General features: G+C 54.9%; 2 long non-coding RNA genes across 2 annotated transcripts; one reads left to right on the top strand and one right to left on the bottom strand.

Annotated features, from left to right (window-relative positions):
* Window positions 1–1,143: 1,143 nt before the first annotated feature.
* Window positions 1,144–6,022, bottom strand: LOC119878920. The gene is made up of 3 exons (XR_005387232.1): window positions 5,847–6,022; window positions 5,271–5,379; window positions 1,144–1,617 (listed from the first exon to the last, which is right to left on the bottom strand). It is a non-coding gene; the product is annotated as an uncharacterized LOC119878920 (long non-coding RNA).
* A 584-nt stretch (window positions 6,023–6,606) lies between these two features.
* LOC119878921 lies at window positions 6,607–15,099 on the top strand. Its single transcript, XR_005387233.1, has 4 exons — window positions 6,607–6,821; window positions 7,800–7,968; window positions 12,288–12,499; window positions 13,880–15,099. It is a non-coding gene; the product is annotated as an uncharacterized LOC119878921 (long non-coding RNA).
* The last annotated feature ends 2,342 nt before the right edge of the window (window positions 15,100–17,441 follow it).

Below are 17,441 nucleotides of genomic sequence, written 5' to 3' on the forward strand. Positions count from 1 at the left end.
CAAAATAACAAATTACCTGCGGTTAGTAAAGAGATCATCTTCAGCTTTTGGTGTCAAATACTGTTCACACCAAATCCAGAGGAGACTGGTTAGAGGGCAGAGCCGGAGGGGGCTGGTTACTAAGGCAACTCCAAACTGAGGGAAAAGGCAGGCTTCGGAAACAGGCGGTGGCTGAGCTGGGCTAGGCACTCGTGGAAGGAGTCGAAACTTCTCTCAATCGACAGAGGTCATCAGCCCAGACAGATGGGCGTGCACCCAAAATGAGAGGACTGACCACTAAGTGATACTGTCACTTTCCCCGTGTTGGCCATGCACCCGGGGTGCTCAGTAAGTGGTGTGTTTTTTCCTTTTATTTAGGGTCTTTCTTTCTTTTTTTTCTTTCTTTCTTTCTTTCTTTCTTCTTCCTTCCCTTTTCCTTTCCTTCTTTCCTTTCCTTTCCTTTCCTTTCCTTTCCTTTCCTTCCTTTCCTTTCCTTCCTTTCCTTTCCTTTCCTTTCCTTTCCTGTTCTTTCTTTCTTCTCTCTCTCTCCTTCCTCCTACCCTTTTTTTCTAGGTAAGCACTAGAGATGTCTGCATAACCCCCTCTGGACACTGGTTAGAGACTAGGATGTGAAGATAATGATCCAGGCTCTTCCTCTCATCTTCCGTGAAGGTCTGAGAGGGAAGCACTTTGTTGCCACGTCCCTGAAGGGAGGAAGCCAGGGCAGAAGGCCTCTGCCTGCACCGGAGGTGCCAGGGTAAGGACCTCAGGACTCACTCACTCTAGTTGTAACTGGTCCCTCCTCCTGGGGAGCTCTCAGAGGCCTGGATGGTAAACTTTCTGAGTAAAAGAGAGAGACTGCAGTTCACCGCTGGCTGGACAGGCCCTCCTGGCCACAGCGGCCGACGTCAGCAGCACCTGGAGGGGACTTGGTTCTGCCCCCAGTCCTGACCATCCCAAGCACGATAGCTACATTCAGCTGGCTGCACCCACTAAGGGGGATCCCCCCAAAGGAGCACCGAAGGAACCACAGACTAGAGGCTCAGCTTCCTGGTGCCTGGTTGGCTGCCCTCTGGTGGCATTCTAGGGGCTCCCTGGAGATGACTCAGAATGGGGGGGGGGGGGCGGGGAGGGGCAAATGAAGATATTTAAGCCAAGCTCTGTTGTTATCTGCTTTGCATAATAGGCTTGTTTGTACAAAAGACTGAAGAAAAGGGTTCAGTTACTTTTTAAGAATTGCAAATCATTGCTTCGGGAGCAGTCATTTCATTGGGTAGGTTGGTGAATAACCCTGAGGGGATTCCACATGGTGGGTGGGGCAGGGAGTTGCATGTATTTTGTGAAAGATTCTTGGGGGTTCTGATTTGCTCTGCCTGAGAGCAGTAGTGCCTAGTGGGTGGGTCAGAGAAGGCCTAGCCAGGCAGACGCCATAGACGGGATGAATCATGTCCTTTCTGTGTCCCTCCTCTAACCGGACATGGGCCCAGAGGCCTGCCTATCCTGTGTTTACCTGCGGTGCTGTCTTGGTGGCCTGGGCCAGGCCTTCCTGTGATCACAGCCTCAGTATGTTGTGCCAGGGAGAGGTGTTTGCACACCTGCCACACCCCAGCCCCAGTGCCTTCAGGTGCCTCCAAGAAGCTGCAAGAGAGAAAAGGAGGCCCCCTTCACCCAAGGGGACAGGGAGTCTTTTCAGCATCACTTGAAGCATGGAGATTCCTCTGACAGAACAAGGGAAGAAGGGCGCCTCTGGAGAGGGTTCCCCAGCTTCCTCCAACTGTCCTCTCAGTGCTTCAGGAGTTGGAACCTGAATGAAAGGGGCTCCCTGAGAGAAAGGCAGGAGGCTGTGTCTCAGGTCAGTCCCACACCTGGAACTGGTACCCTGAGGGGTGAGGGGTGAAGGCCCTAGTCCCAGGACTGTCCTCCCTTCCCAGGGCTTCTGAGCTTTACCTGCCCCTCCCCACAGGCACACCCTGCTCCCCGGGCACGTCCTTCCACTTTCCCCGCTGGGCTCCCAGGATGGGCCCATGATCTTCTCCCCTCCACCCTGCACCCCTTCCACGGACAGACCAGCTCCCTCCTGGCCTGGGACTAGGGTTCCTCCCCTGTTCCCCACCAGCTATCTCAGATGAGCCTGTGCCAGAAGCCCGCATCCTCTAGGGGGCGACAGAGAGACTCCGGGCTAAGCAGCCACAGGGCCTTGTACTCCATGCATTTCCACCCTGACATGCTGGGTGCCCTGGGACAGTCCCTTGCCCTCTCTGGGCCTCCATTTCTCCACTCGCTTTTTGGGGAGATGACTCCCGGTCAGACATACTGCTGTGGCTGAGCTGCTGTAGAGAACCAAGGAGGAGGTAGAGAAGTGAGTGGACAAGCTGCCAGGAAGGAGTGCTGGAGGCTAAGGGGCGGGATGAGGGGTGCACCAGCTGTGTGCCTAGGGTAAGGGTGCATGGCTCCGAACCCCTCCACCTCCAGGACAGCAGACCAGCAACTACAGACAGGCCAGGGGAGCGTGGTGGTGGAGCAGGGTGGTCAGGGACCTACTCCAGGCCCTGTACCTAAGAACAGAGAGCATTGCGTGCCTGGAGGGGCCCTGCGTGCCCTCCAATCGCCTCTCCCTCCGCCACTTCTGGGCTCTCTCAGCTCTGTCTGACTTCAGGACTAATAGATTTGGGATTTCTCTTTGTAAAGACGAATCTAAGCCCAGCATATGGGGCGGGGAGGTTCCTCAGCCCACCCAGATGCCCAGAATCCTACAGCCTGCTTCCCCGGGGAGGACTGGAGTTGGGCTTAGGGGACGTGGTTGGCCCTGCCCAGGAGGGCCGGGAAGTCAAGGAGGCTGGAGAGGCCTGGGCCCGGCTCTGGCCTCTGCCAAACTGCACCGGTGAGGCCCAGAGGGGTTTATTTGGATTTTTTAATTATCATTTTTACTTTTTTTCTCCTCATGAAAAAGTTTTAATATACACAGTAAATTAAGCCCAGAAAAAGGGAGGGGGCACATTTCATCTTTAATCTATTTACTTCTGAATATTTAACATACAATTCTGGCACCCAATCACCAAATTTAACTGGAAAATTACTCACTAATCTGTTTGCTTATTTGGAATAATTGGGTCGGCTGCCAGCGCGAGGATTTCCCCCCCTGTTAATATCTCAGTTAGTAGTCCAATTTCAGCTTGGCGGCATAATTACTCTGACAGAGCTGTAGCCACGGGGCCTGGGAGTGGGGCTGCTTTTAAACCGTAAATTATGAAGGATTAGCATTTATGAATTTTAAATCAGGGCTGGGGTAGGAGACACTAAAGCTGCTTAACGCTGGGGAACAGCAGCCTCCACTCAGCAGCAGAAGCCGTAACCCTTCCGCTCCCAGGACGTGGGAACCTGGGACACAGGGACGGTGACCCAGGAGACACAAAGGCCAGGGGGCAGGGGAGCTGAAACAGTGCTGGAGCCCGGGGGTTAGAGGGCCTGGGAGGGAGGACAGCAGGGGGCTTTGGCCTCCTCCCCTTGTCTGGCCGCAAGGCCCAGCCTCCCTCTGATTAGCAAGAGTTCAACTCCCATCGCCCCAGAGGCGGCGTGGAGCAAGGACCTAGGAGCTGAGGTCTGTCCCTGCAGCCCTTGCCTGCTCTCAGGCCAGCACCCTGGGCCGGAAGCATGTGAACGTGCTCAAGAATCCCCATGTGGCCCTGAGCCAGTCCGACCCAGAGCTCCCTGGCTCTCCGTGACTTCCTGTGCCAGTGAGCTGCAGAATGGCCCGCACCACTCCCCCAGGTCCGACACTCTTTGTTCTTGCCTTCCTTGCCTTCCTTCCCCCTCTTCCTCCATCCACATCCCAGTCCCCTCTCTCAAATGGGGTGGCCAAGGACCCAGCTTGGAAACCACATGGACCTGGGTTTGAAACCCAGGTATGCTCTTTGTGAGCTGTGTGACCACAGGCAAATTACTTAACCTTTCTGAGTATCTCCGCTAAATGAAGACAGCAATTCCTACCTCGTTAGGGCTGCCAGACTTTGGTCAGATACCATGGGTGAAGTGCCAGGCAAGGTGACTGGCACCTGGCAGGTGTATTGGGTCAGCTCCATGCTCTTTGGGGTCTCCCCAAACCTGAGTCCACGCCCTGCATTCACTGCCCATTCCCTGTGCCATATCCCTCATAGCACAGGGAAATCTCAGCCTCTGGCCATTCAGCCTGGCTTTATGGTGGGTGCCAGGGGTGGGTCTCAGGCTTCTGCTGGCCCAGGCACTGGTGGCCACTAGGGCAGCGACTCTGGAGCTGGGTTGGCTGTGTCCAAACTCTCACACTGTCATTCACTAGCCGAGTGATCTTGAACAAGTTATTTAGCCTCTCCATGCCTCAGTTTCCCAATCTGCAAAAATGGGAATAACAGCAATAGAATTTTATCATTGTGCTGTGAATAAGGTTTTGTGTGTTAATTAATGTAGCATGTTCAGAAAACACACCTACGCACGGTGGGCGTTAGTGGTGGACATTATTTTTATCTGTCGTCCTTACAAGGAAGGGGACTGATGCCCTTTCTGTGGAATCTGCGTGTTGTAAGGCTGCAGATCAACTTTCCTGGGCTTGAGGGATTTCCAGGTTGCCCACAAAAATAGGAGGAAAAGAGGCAGGATCTGCGTGGGCAGAAGAAGGCCACCTAGAACCTCCCTGAGGACTATCTGGACTCCATCACTCTGATTGGGAGCAAGCCGTCCTGACAGTGATCAGACTTCTACTTGTCCCATCTGTGGGCCATGGGGCCTTCCTGTGACCTGCAGCTCTGGAAGGGCTCCTGAGGCACCTGAAGGGGCAGATCCCTGGGGACCAGGCCAGCCATGCAGGCAGCAGAGACGCGAGGAACAGGAGAGAGGGCACAGGGACACAGCAGCCCAGAGAGCCCCTCTGTGTGGGCCAGCCCTCCTTCCCAGGCCGGCCAAGATCCGTGTCCTCCACTGTCCCTAGATCTGAGCTAGACCAGAAGGGTGGGTGGCCAGGGAGGGGTGGGGGCCCCTCCAGGCATCCCGGGATGCGAGGCGAGCCCAGATGCCTCACTCTATGCCTCCAGAACTATGGCTCTGAGCCCACCTTCCCCACAGCCCTCAGCCAGACTCAATAGCACGGACTTTGGCCGTCATGTACATAGGTGACAAGCTGCATAATGGGAGTCCTCTGGCTCTTCACCTCCCCTTTCTGGACCTCATTTTGCACTTCTGAAAGACGAGCAGAAGGGTCTAGGGGCCTGTGATTCAAGTTCATGGCTTGTTATCTCAGCAAATGGACATAGCATGTCACTCACCTGTTCTCTGCAGAGGAGGTCCCACAGCCCGCTCACAGGTCCAGGCTGAGCACAGTTTGGCTTGTGACATGCTGGATGGACTGGCTGCGACACCATCCATGACCTCAGGCTTAATGACAGACCAAGCATTGTTGCAGCCCACCTGGGGCTCCACAGGCCGTCACACGTATTAATGCTCTTTTAAAAAATGGCCTGCATGATAATTTTGCTTCAGCAAATAAATCCTTAAGGATTCCCCCTTTTACCTCCATGTACCCCACACCATCACCTCCAGCCACCTGGCCTTTAAGGGCCAATATCTACTGGCCTAGAGAAGGGGAAGGGGGCTTCTGGAAGTCCAGACAGACATCAGGCTAGATTCCCAGGGGCCCCCCCAAGATTCCCGGCCCGCTGGTCTGCAACCACGCTGGGATGCCTGATGGATGGGAAGTGCCCGGCTTGTCGAGTCCTTGCTGAGCTTTGTGATAACTCATTATATTTCTTTCTTTACAAATTGCCCCATTAGCACTCCCGAATTGAGCAGAATCATAAAGCCAGGAGCATCTCAGCCTGAGCTGAGCCTGGGCCATGAATTACCTGTTGGCTGGAAGGCCTGCATTTTGGGGAGGAAGCCGGGAGCTGCTGGCTTGGAGCAGGCCCTACATCCTGCAAGAGAAGTGGGTTTGTTTTCTTTAAACTCAAGAGAATAAAAGAGTTCTAACCAAGTCCCACTGGATTTAAATAGCAAGATCTGCCTCACTCTTCATTGGCTTTCAAGCTGGGGGCTCTGATCCCTGTTTGAGGGGTTAAACTCTAACCCCATTAAGCCATTTATGGAAAGCTGACCACCAGGGAGGGAGGCGGCCCCTCTTCCTGCAGCCTCCCTAAAGCCCGCAGCTTCTGAAATTGCTTGTCACTCTCAGTCAGAGGATTCTAAACAAGTAGGCGCTAATCCCCTCTGTTAAGGAGATACTTATTTTGTCTGAAAAACTTCAAAGAGCCCATGACAGACACTCAAAATCAAAATTAGCATTCCAATGAGGATTTAAAAAATAATAATTCTTACAGTTCTGCTGAGGAGAGAGGGGAAGTGACTGGCCAGGGGGCTGGGGGAGGAGGGGCAGCGCCTTTCATCTGCCCACCCTGAGGGGCTCTGGGGATCTGCCCCCACTGGCTGAGACGCTGACCTCCCTCCTCCACGAAGAGGCCAAGGCTGGACCTTAGCCTGAACCCTCCAGGGTAGACAGGAAGTGGCAGCTGCCCCCAGGGACCGCACAGAGGAGAAGCCCAAGGCTTAGGAGAGGATATGGTGTCCCAGGCCATCAGTTTCTGAGCTGCTGCTGAAGCCAGCCATTTGGTCCAGGGACACCTCGGGGCTGCCCGCCTGAAGGCCACAATGATGTTCTCTGCTCACAGGACCTGCAGGAGTACAGAGAGGCTGCCAAGTGTCCTGGGGCAGCTCAGTGGGGCAGTAGGACGCGGAGCCCACAGCCTTGCCAACACACCTGCCCACATGGTGGCTGAAGCCATGCAGGATCCCAGCGCTCCCAGCAACCTCCCTTCTGGAACCCAGTGAGCCTCCTCTCACCTCCAGGCCTGACCTCTTGCTTTGCTGGGCCATTTTCCCCCAGCTCAGCCTCATGCTGTCCTGCCCCAGCAGTCCAGGAAGATTCTTTAGTCCTCTCGCACCTGACATTTGGGCATTTTCATCTCTCAAGAGACCTTTCTATTCCAGATTCCAAATTCCCAGGCCAAGGAGAGTCCTCATCTCCAGACAGGGCACCGCTCTCTCCCAGTCTCTGTAGCCTCTTCCTGTTTGAAGTCCCCCAGTGGCTCCCTTGGTTTCTGGGCCCAATCCCCCACTTGCTCTATTGGCTCCAGCTTCCCAGAAAGCAGGGGTGGGGTGGGGGTGGGGGGTAGGGGATGAGGGGGGCAATGACCTTTCCCCTCTTACTCACCTTCTCACCTTGTTTGGTGTGGCTCTCTGCAGGGAGGATCTCACACTTGAAGAGGGTTAGTGGGGGTCACAGGGTAGGTCATGGGAGTTCCCAGAAGCCCTCAATTCCTCTCCTCCCCTGCTGCACTACAGGCTGCTTTTCTGAGTCTCCCTCCTGAGCTCTGTCTTCATCCACCTAGTCCCCAGCAGCCCCTCCGCCCTGCTCCAGGGCTGATCCGGAACCACATTCTGCCCATTAGCTCACAGTCCCCCTCAGTATGTAGGCTTGCTCTGTGCCTGACACCACATGGGTACTGACACCCAGGGGCCAGATGCTGCTCTCAGGATGCTTCCAGCCAGATGAGAGGTCAAGCAGCAGGGCAGATCCATCAAAGTGTAAACGGTGTGAGCATTTGACAGGGAAGTCATAGAGTCCATCTGGAGACTTTCTGAGCAGCTAGGTGCCAGTGAGCTTCAGTAGGAAGTCTCCAGGGGATGGAAAGAACAGAGCCATCCAGAAGATAAAGCAGTGGGCAAGTGCAGGGAGGCCAGAGAAGCCTGGGAATGAGAGACTCTCAGTTCAACCAACTGGAGCACCCCTTTCCGATCCCTAGCCCAGGTCCCCAGGCCCTCAATGAAGAGAGGGAGAGCTAACTTCTTCTCAGCTGGTTCTCTGCATCGTGAAGACACACTGAGAAGTTGGCAGTCTAACTCCTGAAGGAAGGCTCTCCCCGAACCCAACCATGCTGGCACCATGATCTTGAACTTCCAGCCTCCAGAACTGTAAGAAATAAATTTCTAATTTCTATTGCTTATGAGCCACCTAGCCTATGACACTCTATGGTAGCAGCCCAAACTGACTGAGACAGACTTAATTGGGGTCAAATGCAAACCAAACTTCAGGATGAAGTCCCCTGAATCCAGCCGCTGGCTGTCCCACAGCCTTACTGGGTCCTGGGGGTGCAGGCAGGGGCTGGGCCTGGGATCATGTGCTGGGTCCACTGGTAACCTCCCCATGCATGGCCTTAATGGGGAGGTCAGGATGGCACTGAACTTGGGGCCCCTACTGGCTCTGCCCTCTCATCCTGTCAACCATGCAAGAAGTTCAAGTGAAGACAGCAGAGCGGCAGATATTTCTGGCACCTGACGTGTGCCAGGAGCCATGCTGTGCATGGCGGGGAAGGGCGGTCTTTACCTGGAGGAGCTCACTGTCAGGATGTGACAAGGACAGCACAGTGTGGCAAGGCCTATAAGAGAGGAGCATATGGCACTGGGGAGCCATGGAGGACAGGGATTCACGGGGAGAAGGGAGAGGTGATACTTGAGTTGGAGCAGAAATCTGCTCAGAGGCCTCTTTCTGCAGCTGGGACCCACCTAGCTTCTTAAAACCCCAGGACCCCAGCTATCCCTGAACGGTGAGCAGCTCAGTGGGGGGAGCCCACTAAGGAAGCACAAAGTGGGTGGCCCAGCCTTGCCCACAGCCCGTCGCCGTGGAGGCCGCTGCTGCGTCCTCCTCAGCAGAGCCCCAAGGAGCCTCGCCTCGGTTCCCCCATTCCTTTGGGCATTCCTGGACTTCCTGGGGATGAACTGAGTCTGCCTGTGGGCCACGCTTGGGCAGGAGAGGCAGCCTGAGCCCTGCCTGCCGGAAGCCGGGGAGCCACAGCCCGAGGTGGGAGCTGGCCTGCCTCCCAGGCCAAGGTTGAGTTAGTTGTAGCTCTTAGGGCCTGTGGGGCCTGCACTCTGCAGCCAGGGTTTATCTGCCTCTTGCCCCCACCTGGCCACTAAGCCCGATGCTGGTAATGAGCATCTCCTGCACCACCGTGGCTCAGAGGAGGCCTCCTGGCAGCCCAGCCTTGTTCTCATTGTCCTGCTCCAGCCCAAATGCACCAGGCCCAGGCCTCAATCATGATCAATGGGCCGAGGATGTGCTGACAAGGCACTTTCATCTTTTCTCAAGGCCGGTGTTTGAACTCCTCCGAGCAAGCGGCCTTCCCAAACGGGCCTGTCTTCTAAGAAGGCGGCCAATCTCCTTTCCCTTGCTTCCTAAGCAGGCTGATCCTGAGAGTTATTGAGGCACAAAAAAGGAGACGTTCAAAGGCAAATCTAAATTACCGTCCTCTTCAAACTGGGGAAAAGTCTTATTAAGTCACCTGCGTGTGAATCCCGGCCTATTTCTGTCTGCAGACCTTTCTTCCTTTGTGCCACATAAATGGACACATCTTATTGATTTTCTTTCAACCTGGATCACCTCCATAGCTGTGAATATGGGCAGACAAATCCCACTTCTTCCTCGCCAGTGGGGCTGCGGAAGAATGGGGGCGGCGTGTCTGGGAGCTGCTGCACCCTCCTCACCACCCACTGTGTGCCTTCCCACAGGGCTGGAGCCAGCCCTGTCCCGGGGGAGGGAAGGCACCGTGAGCCTGCGGGGAGGCTTTGGGCTGGGGAGCTGGCAGCCGGGGCCTTGCCTGCCCTTCCTGGGTAGTAGGACAACTCCAGGGACCCTAGAATTTGTCCATCTCTGCCCTCAGCCTGTTCTCCCATTTCCTGTGCCTCCTGCCGCTCATCTGCTGCGATTGTCCCACCCTCAAGCCTTGCCACGTTGGTCACCCCATTCCAGCCTCGACTCCTTGCTCAATAGGCCACATATGCTTCTGCCTCAGGGCCTTAGCAGTGCTGTTCTCACACCCAGAAAGCTCTTCCCCCAAGCACCCTCCTTCAGTCCTCCACTCCTTTAAGTGGCTGGCCCACTGAAAATGGCACACTGCACTCCCCACTGCCTAGCCTCCTCCTGCATTTTATTTTTCTGCATAGCCCATATTATAACTGACATATTGTACATTTTACTTGCGTGTGTGGCTATCTCCCCCCAACTAAAATCTAAACACCCCATCAGCAGGAACATTTGCAGGACAGGCCCAGGTGTGAAGGTGTTTCACCGCGTCCGATCCAGCTGGCCAGGACAGTGCCACAGAAATGCTCTGGGTCCCCAGCTGCCCTCTACAAGCCGCACCCAGAGGATGGATCCTCCTGTGGGGACCCCAGGGCTGCTGCCCACCTCCCTCATTATGTTTCTAGGCTGGGAAGTAGGTACAGCAATTACTAAACACCATGGTCTTGAATGTTCACATCTCCCTACCACCCCACCGCAAACTCATATGTGGAAATCCTAATTCCCAAGGTGCTGGTATTAGGAAATGGGGCCTTTGGGAAATGATTATAAAAGAGGCTGCAAAGAGCTCCCTGGCCCCTTCTAGCATGTGAGGGCATAGCAAGAAGTCAGCAGTCTAGAGCATGGAAGAGGGCCTTCCCAGGAACCTGACCATGCTGGCACCCCCATCCTGGCCTTCCAGCCTCCAGAATTGTGAGAAATAAATTTCTATGGATTATAAGCTCCTCAGTCTTTGGGTTTTGGTATACAGCCCTAGTGGTGTACAAACCACCCTGGATGGCTGACAGGAGCCCTGGAGCTAGGCCTGGCTCTCCCAGTGTGTGTCCCCAAGTGACTCTCCTTCCATCTCCTGACCTCAGTCTTCCCACATGCAACATGAAACCCAAGGACCCCACTGTAGGCCTGATAATCAGAGCCCCTGGCCCCTTCTGGGGGAAATCATAACCACCAGCTGGAGGTGCTGGGGTTGCAGGCAGGCAAGCCCAGCAGCTAGACTGATCTCATGTTAGTTCTCATCTTTGGGCTTCACTCAGCCAGGAGGGTGGTTTGAGAGCCTGGGATAGAGTGGAACCTTGGGGCCGGGCCCAGAAGAGACAGGTAAGAGGGTGGCAATGAGGGAAGCACCCCAAGTCATTACTTCATTCCCTCTGTTCTTGGGTCCAAAGTGAGCCACAGGCCAGGTGCCCAGCTATGAGGATCAGAAGGCCACCAAACCTGACCTCAGCCCCCAAGGAGACTACACTGATCAATTCTTCATGTTTGGGGTCAGGGTGAGGAGTTAGTGGCTAAGAGTCTCTGACTCAGGGTACATGACTCTGTCATCTCTGCTTCTCCCAGCTTAAATGTGCTGAGCAAAATCCTGGTCACTAGCTCAGCCTTGAGGCTGACCGTGACCTTGGCACCAGGCACAACCCAGACCTCTTGCCTCAGTGGACACGCTATTCTCAGGGCTGCCAGTCTTCTTGCTGGGCTGCATCTGTCTCCACCACGTTCATCTGCAGTCCATGCAGGTGGCATCTCCACCCACAGGGACCCCTCCAGCCTCCAAGAGGCCAGTTTCTCTCCCTTAGTCTATGAACTTACCCAGTGAGGCCAATCAGTGATTCTTGCCTTTCTGGTGTGCCTAGCCATGATGCCAGATACAGCTCCTCCCCATCCTCCCCCAGTACTTACCTTGAGTGAAGTGTGGCCCTCCTCTCTCTAGGGTGCTTGCAGTCACTTCCCAACTGGCCTCTCTGACCCTGACCCTAAACCTTAGGCTGCACTGGGCTGGGAGGATGGGTTCTAGCATATAGCTGCCAATGAGCTTTCTTTAAAAATCTGGTCCCGTATCTACCTCTTGGAAAGCTTGCTTTGCCCTTGGGCCCAGACTAGGGCACAAAATTTAAGAAGGCACTCACTCCGAGAGTTGTGTGAGTGCAGAGTCATTCTTAAAAAGCAGTGCTTCTGTAAATCTTGTGCCAAACCTTGTGGAAATCTGGGGCCCTGCTGGACTTGTCCCAGTCCCAGCCCTGCATCACCCTTAAATCCAGATAAACTCCATATTCCTTCACTTGGCTCAAGGTACCACCACACCTCAGCCCCAGCCCTCTCCTGCCTTGTCTCCTACCCAATCCCCAGTGCCCCTGTGCCTCCCCCCAACAAAGCACTTGGGGTCATTATTTTCCACGCCCCCCCTACTTCTGGGTTTCTGTACCCCCTCTCCTCCTGGGCCTGTCTCCTCTTGGTCTTCCCTTGGCTGTCACTTTTTCCAGGTAAGCCTCCTTTGGCCAGCGTGGGCGAGGGGTCTCCTCTGCTCCCAGGGTCCCTGTGGGAGGAGGACACGGCACTAACCACATTGCACTACACCTGTCCATTTACCTGTCCCTCTCTCTCAATGGGCGGAGTCATCTTTGAGGGCCAGAGCCGTGTCTGTTTTTTTCTCCTCTCCCAGCTCGGGCCTGGCAAGCTCCCCAGAGGTGTTAGATGGATGAAAGAAGAACCCACAAGTGCGCAGGCTCATCAAAGAACGGGCTGTTAGCCCCAGCCCCGACGCAACGGCCCCACTGAGAAACCCCATGCATCTGCTTGCTGGGGAGCAGACAGACAGATGGAAGCCAGCGAGGCCTAGGAATTCTTTGGGGGAAAGAAGCTCATTTCCAAACGGTAGGCATATAGGCCGTGGGAAGACAAAAAATTTCTCAAAATTAAACCAAAGGAGGGGTTTGGGGAGCGATGGGGCTCCGAGGGATTTATTAATGCACGCCTCCGAGTGATTCTTCCTCCTGCAATCCAGGCACTGGGTTAGCACTGACTTCCAAATTATATTTAATTGGACAATTATTCAAACTGAAAAACCTGCACGGAAAACGAAGGCGGTCCTTAATAAACACCTTGTCTCCTCAGCCCCAAACAGGCAAGTCGTTTACTGACCCAAGAGGCACAATTTTGTCTTTGGTAAATTTATTTTGAAGTAATTGCCGACTCCAGGAGTAACCATTTTTCAAAGGGAAACTTGGCTCTAGCCAGCAGAATAATAAATTGTTCCCTGACCCGTGTGAAGCCTAATCCCATTAGAAGGATGCGCGCTCGGAGGGTGGAGGGTGGAGGGTGGAGGGTGGAGGGCGGGGCGCGGCGCACCCGGAGGCCGGCCCTGCGCACCCGCGCCTCCCCTGCCGCCGCCCCGCAGCCTCCCGCGCGCCCCGGGGCCGCAGCACCGCGGAGCCCACGCTCTCCCCGGGGCGGCCCGCGGCACCCCCGCCCCCCCCAGCCCTGCGCCCCCCCAGCCCTGCGCCCCGCCTGCCCGGCCCGCGGGGGCCCTGAGCGCAGCGCCGCGGCCCCTCCTACCCCCGGCCCCGTCGCCTCCCCCATCCCCGCCGGGACAGCCCTCTGCACCCCCGCCCCCGGCCTGACCCCCCCGTCCCCGGCCTGACCCCCCCACCCCGCCGGGCTGGTGCGGAGCTGCGCCCCGGGCAGCGGCCGTCCCGGCAAAGGCGCACGCGCGCCGCCGCACCTTGTCAAGCAGCCCAGGGCCCTGGGGAACCTGCTTTAATGAATAGAAGTACGTTTATAAATAGCTTATCCATATGCAAATGAGCACCTCCGACAGCCTGGAAACTGGCTGGTCTCTGATCGCTTCCTTTTAAGCAAACACACTTTATAAAACACAAAACAAAACTGGGGGCTTTTTTTCAGGACAGAAATGAAGGGACTTCCCGGGCTTTGCAAAGGGATCCTAGCTTTCCTGGAAGACAGGGGTCCGGGCTCCCAGGCGGAGTGTACCCCGGTGCCCTCCCGTCTCTCTCTGGCCTGCCGCTAACTCCCAGGGGGCTTGGTTTTTAATCACTGGTGAACCCAAGTGCCGGCTACCGTGCCTGCCCCGAGGTGGTGTCCGGTAGTGTGGTTCCTGGAGGACCCGTCCTCTGGGGAAGCCTCCTCAGTTGCTTCTTATGTACGATCTTTCTTCAGACCTTGAGTAAAGCTTACAGGACCTCAGTTGGAAAGACCCTCAACTGTGATCAATTATCCTCTTCCCTCTTTTTCCAGTTGGGGAGACAAGCACCGAGAGACCAGGCAGTGTGGCCCAACTACAAAGCAGGTCCCAGGCTGAAGCAGAGGTGGCACCTGGGTCTCCCCTGAGTCCAGGCTGTCTCCCAACGTCAGGGGGGGCTCCAGCTCCAGTCTGAGAGGCAACGCATTCAGAAGAGCCCTGGCCGTGAGCAGGTCCTCAGAGAGCACCTTTGGCTACACATCTCCATTTTATAAAGAAACTGAGGCTCCCAGAGACCCCATGTAATACTTACAGGGGGCTTTTCCCAGGCTCTTAGGCATTAATAAGCAGCCTAGGAGTTAGGGCCAGGCACCCCATCACCACCTTTGGTCCTCTTGGGAGCCACAGGGCTTGGGGCTGCTGTTTCTGGCAAGGCCTCATTGCCTTGGAGGCAGTGACGGTGAACCTCTGGGGCAGGGCAGTTGCCTCTGTGGGGTTCTAATTCCTCATTCACCTGCCCCCAACACATTGCAGGCAGTTTCTGGGCCTCCCAGGGGGGCCATTGCCACACCACTGCCATTGTCTCCCTGAAACCCTCCGCTTTGCTCCTATCCCTGGGCTCCCAGAGCAACTCTTCACAAGCCCACAGTCACCTCCCCACCCACTAACTTCCTTCTTGATTTCGTGACTGTGGCCTTGCCTTCTGCCTTAACGGGAGAAGAAATAATACCTCGTTGAGTAGTAACAATAACCTATAAGCTGGAAGAACTGGAGAAGGAAGGAGATGGAGAGGAATGTGTCCTGAGGGGCCAGGGGGAAGCAGAACATTTGGGGCTTGGGAGGGTGAGCCCCAAAGTCAGATTGGACTGTAACTGCTGCCCCTCTTTTAACCAACTATGTGGGGCCTGAAAGTCATACCACCTTCACAGACGGTTTCCTTGTCTGGAAAAATGGAACAACAGAGCCATTAAGTTGTATGATTATGAGACCTAACGCATTTGGATCACTGCTATAACTATTCTAAACACTTTACATCCACACACTCTTTTGATCTGCACTGCAAACCTGCGAGATATGTATCATTTCCCCATTTTACAGATCAGGAAAATGAGACACAGAGGTTAAGATAGTTGCTCAAGAGATGCCTGGGTGGTTCTGCAGTTGGGCGACTGCCTTAGGCTTTGGTTGTGATCTGGGGATCTGGGATCGAGACCCGCATCGGGCTCCTGAGAAGCTCCTGCTTCTCCCTCTGCCTGTGTCTCTACCTCTCTCTCTGTCTCTCATGAATAAATAAATAAATCTTAAAAAACAAATACTTGCTAATACTTGCCACACAGCTAATAGGCATTCTTCCAATAGATATCACAGTCCTGGCATATGTGAGAACTCAATAAATATTGTCATTTCTGTTACTTAGACTCAATTTTCCCTGTGCTAGTCCAAAAGCAGAATGAGGCCCACTGGGGGGAATCAAGGGGACAAGTTATGTGCCAGAGAGAGTGAATGGAGCAGGAATGTAGGGGCAAGGGCTACCTCCCATACTATTTTTTTAAAAGACTTATTTATTTTAGAGAACAAGTCGGGGGAAAGCCAGGAGCGGGGAGCAGGAGACAGAGAGAATCTCAAGCAGACTCCACGCTGAGCATGAGTCTGAGACTGTGACCTGAGCTGAAATCAAGAGTCGGATGCCTAACCGACTGAGCCACCCAGGCACCTCTGCCTGTGGTACTTCTGATGGAAACCTTAAGGCCCATCCCTATGCAACCATTTACATCCAAGATTTACATAAGAGCCAAGAAATATACTGGGAAAGGACTTGAATTTAGAACCATATACAATCCTTTAATATGGGTGCTAGGGCCCCATTGGACAACAGGCCCCAGGTGACAGCTCATCCAAAGGGTGATAATGGCTGAGATGGAGGGCGAACCCAGCCAGGTCAGAGTCCCTGCAGGAAAGTGGGGTATGGCCCTGCAACTGGAGGGGCTGGTCATCCTGGGAACACACGTTTGCAGGGAGGAAACCATCACAGATTGAGTCACTTTTACATGCATACTCTGAAGCCACCAAGCTGTGGGACCTCTAACTGGGCATGGCATGGAGGAGAGGCAGCCCCTCACTTTGAAAGGGGGACCCTGAAGACATGGGCTTCATGTGCTATGTGACTGACAGTAGAGGCAGCAGCAAACGCCTTGTACAATGAGCTTCCAGGTGGTGGCGAAGGCAATAGCAGTGAAAGCTTGGCCAGGATTCTGGCTCAGTTGGCTGCCCCTGTGAGCATGAATCATAGAAGCTACTTCTGGTAATCACCCAAAACACTCGGGGAAAGAAGGCCTACAGAGACCTGAGCTGGGGTTGGAACCCTGGAGGGTCAGTTGTTTTGCTAATGCCTGAGACACACAGGTCACATAAGGATGGACTTGCTAACTTCAGAGGGTCTAACAACAAACCAAGCAGGCTAGAGTGGGAATGAGCTCCCCATCCCTGTGAGGATGCAAGTCTCTAAATCCCTGCCTGCCAGGGATATTGCAGAAAGTCTGTGTCCTATCCTGAGAGGGGTGCGATGAGCCTTCCTGATTCATCTTTCTTTTTCTTCTTTGCTGCCTCCTCTCTTTTCCCCTTCCTGCTCAGATACGCCCAATTTCCACCTAATGCTCTTCTGTCCCAAGGTTCATTGCTCACACATCGTTGGGCACATGTAGGTCCTTGGAGCACAAAAAGATGATGGTAAAGATGAGCTAACACTTACATAGGGATGGCGTGTGCCACAACTTTGCAGATTAACCAGGTATTGCTATCCCCATTTTACAGCTGGCAAAGCTGAGGCCCAGCAAGGCTATTTTGCTCGGCATCACATTATCGGGAAATGGTGGTATCAGGCGGCTTACCCCAGGTCCACAGGCTGAGCCCCCATTCTGTGCTGCCTCCCACCACATAGGCCACTACACCCATGGTTTCTTTCATGGCTGGGCCCAGCCTGGAGGCGGGGCCATCAGGAATACCATCTTGGGCACAAGAAGGACCCTGCTGTCCTGACTAGACGGCCCCCTCCTATTGGACACAGGGTCCGTGGCCCTCTGTAAGATGGGTCAGGGGGGACAGTGGGTCAGAGAGGAGTGTCTCAGTAAGATGGGTCCCAACCTTTCTTGAGGGAACAGAAGCCAAACCCAAGCCACCAGCCCAGAGGGCGTCAGAGCCGTACCTGGGCACCTGCCCTGTCAGGGCTCTGGGAGCCTGTTTCCGCCTGGGCTGTGCTTTCTGCTGCCGTCTGCAGGACTCCTCAGGGTACACTGAGCCAGGGGCCTTGCTGGGGCCAGTGATGAGAGCCAAAGTTGAGGAAACAGATGGCCTGTCACTCTGCAAGCCTGGAAGGGATGAGTGCCCAGGCCCTTGAGGGACACCCTCCAGAGTGGGGGTGGAGTCCTGGGGCAGGCCCCGGACAAAGGGAGAAAACAAGGGGAGAGGAGAGAGGCCTGGGCACCCAGGCGCCCTCCAGATCAGAGCTCAGAGGCTGCATGCTTCGCTCACTCCTGGGCCTGCCCCCACTGAGTCTGGGAGTCATGCTTCCTAACTGGCCTCTCTGCTCCCCCCTCCTACTGAATGTCCCCACCACCCATG

Source organism: Canis lupus, unplaced genomic scaffold, assembly GCF_011100685.1.
Source record: "Canis lupus familiaris isolate Mischka breed German Shepherd unplaced genomic scaffold, alternate assembly UU_Cfam_GSD_1.0 chrUn_S2085H2284, whole genome shotgun sequence".
Classification (NCBI taxonomy): Eukaryota; Metazoa; Chordata; class Mammalia; order Carnivora; family Canidae; genus Canis; species Canis lupus.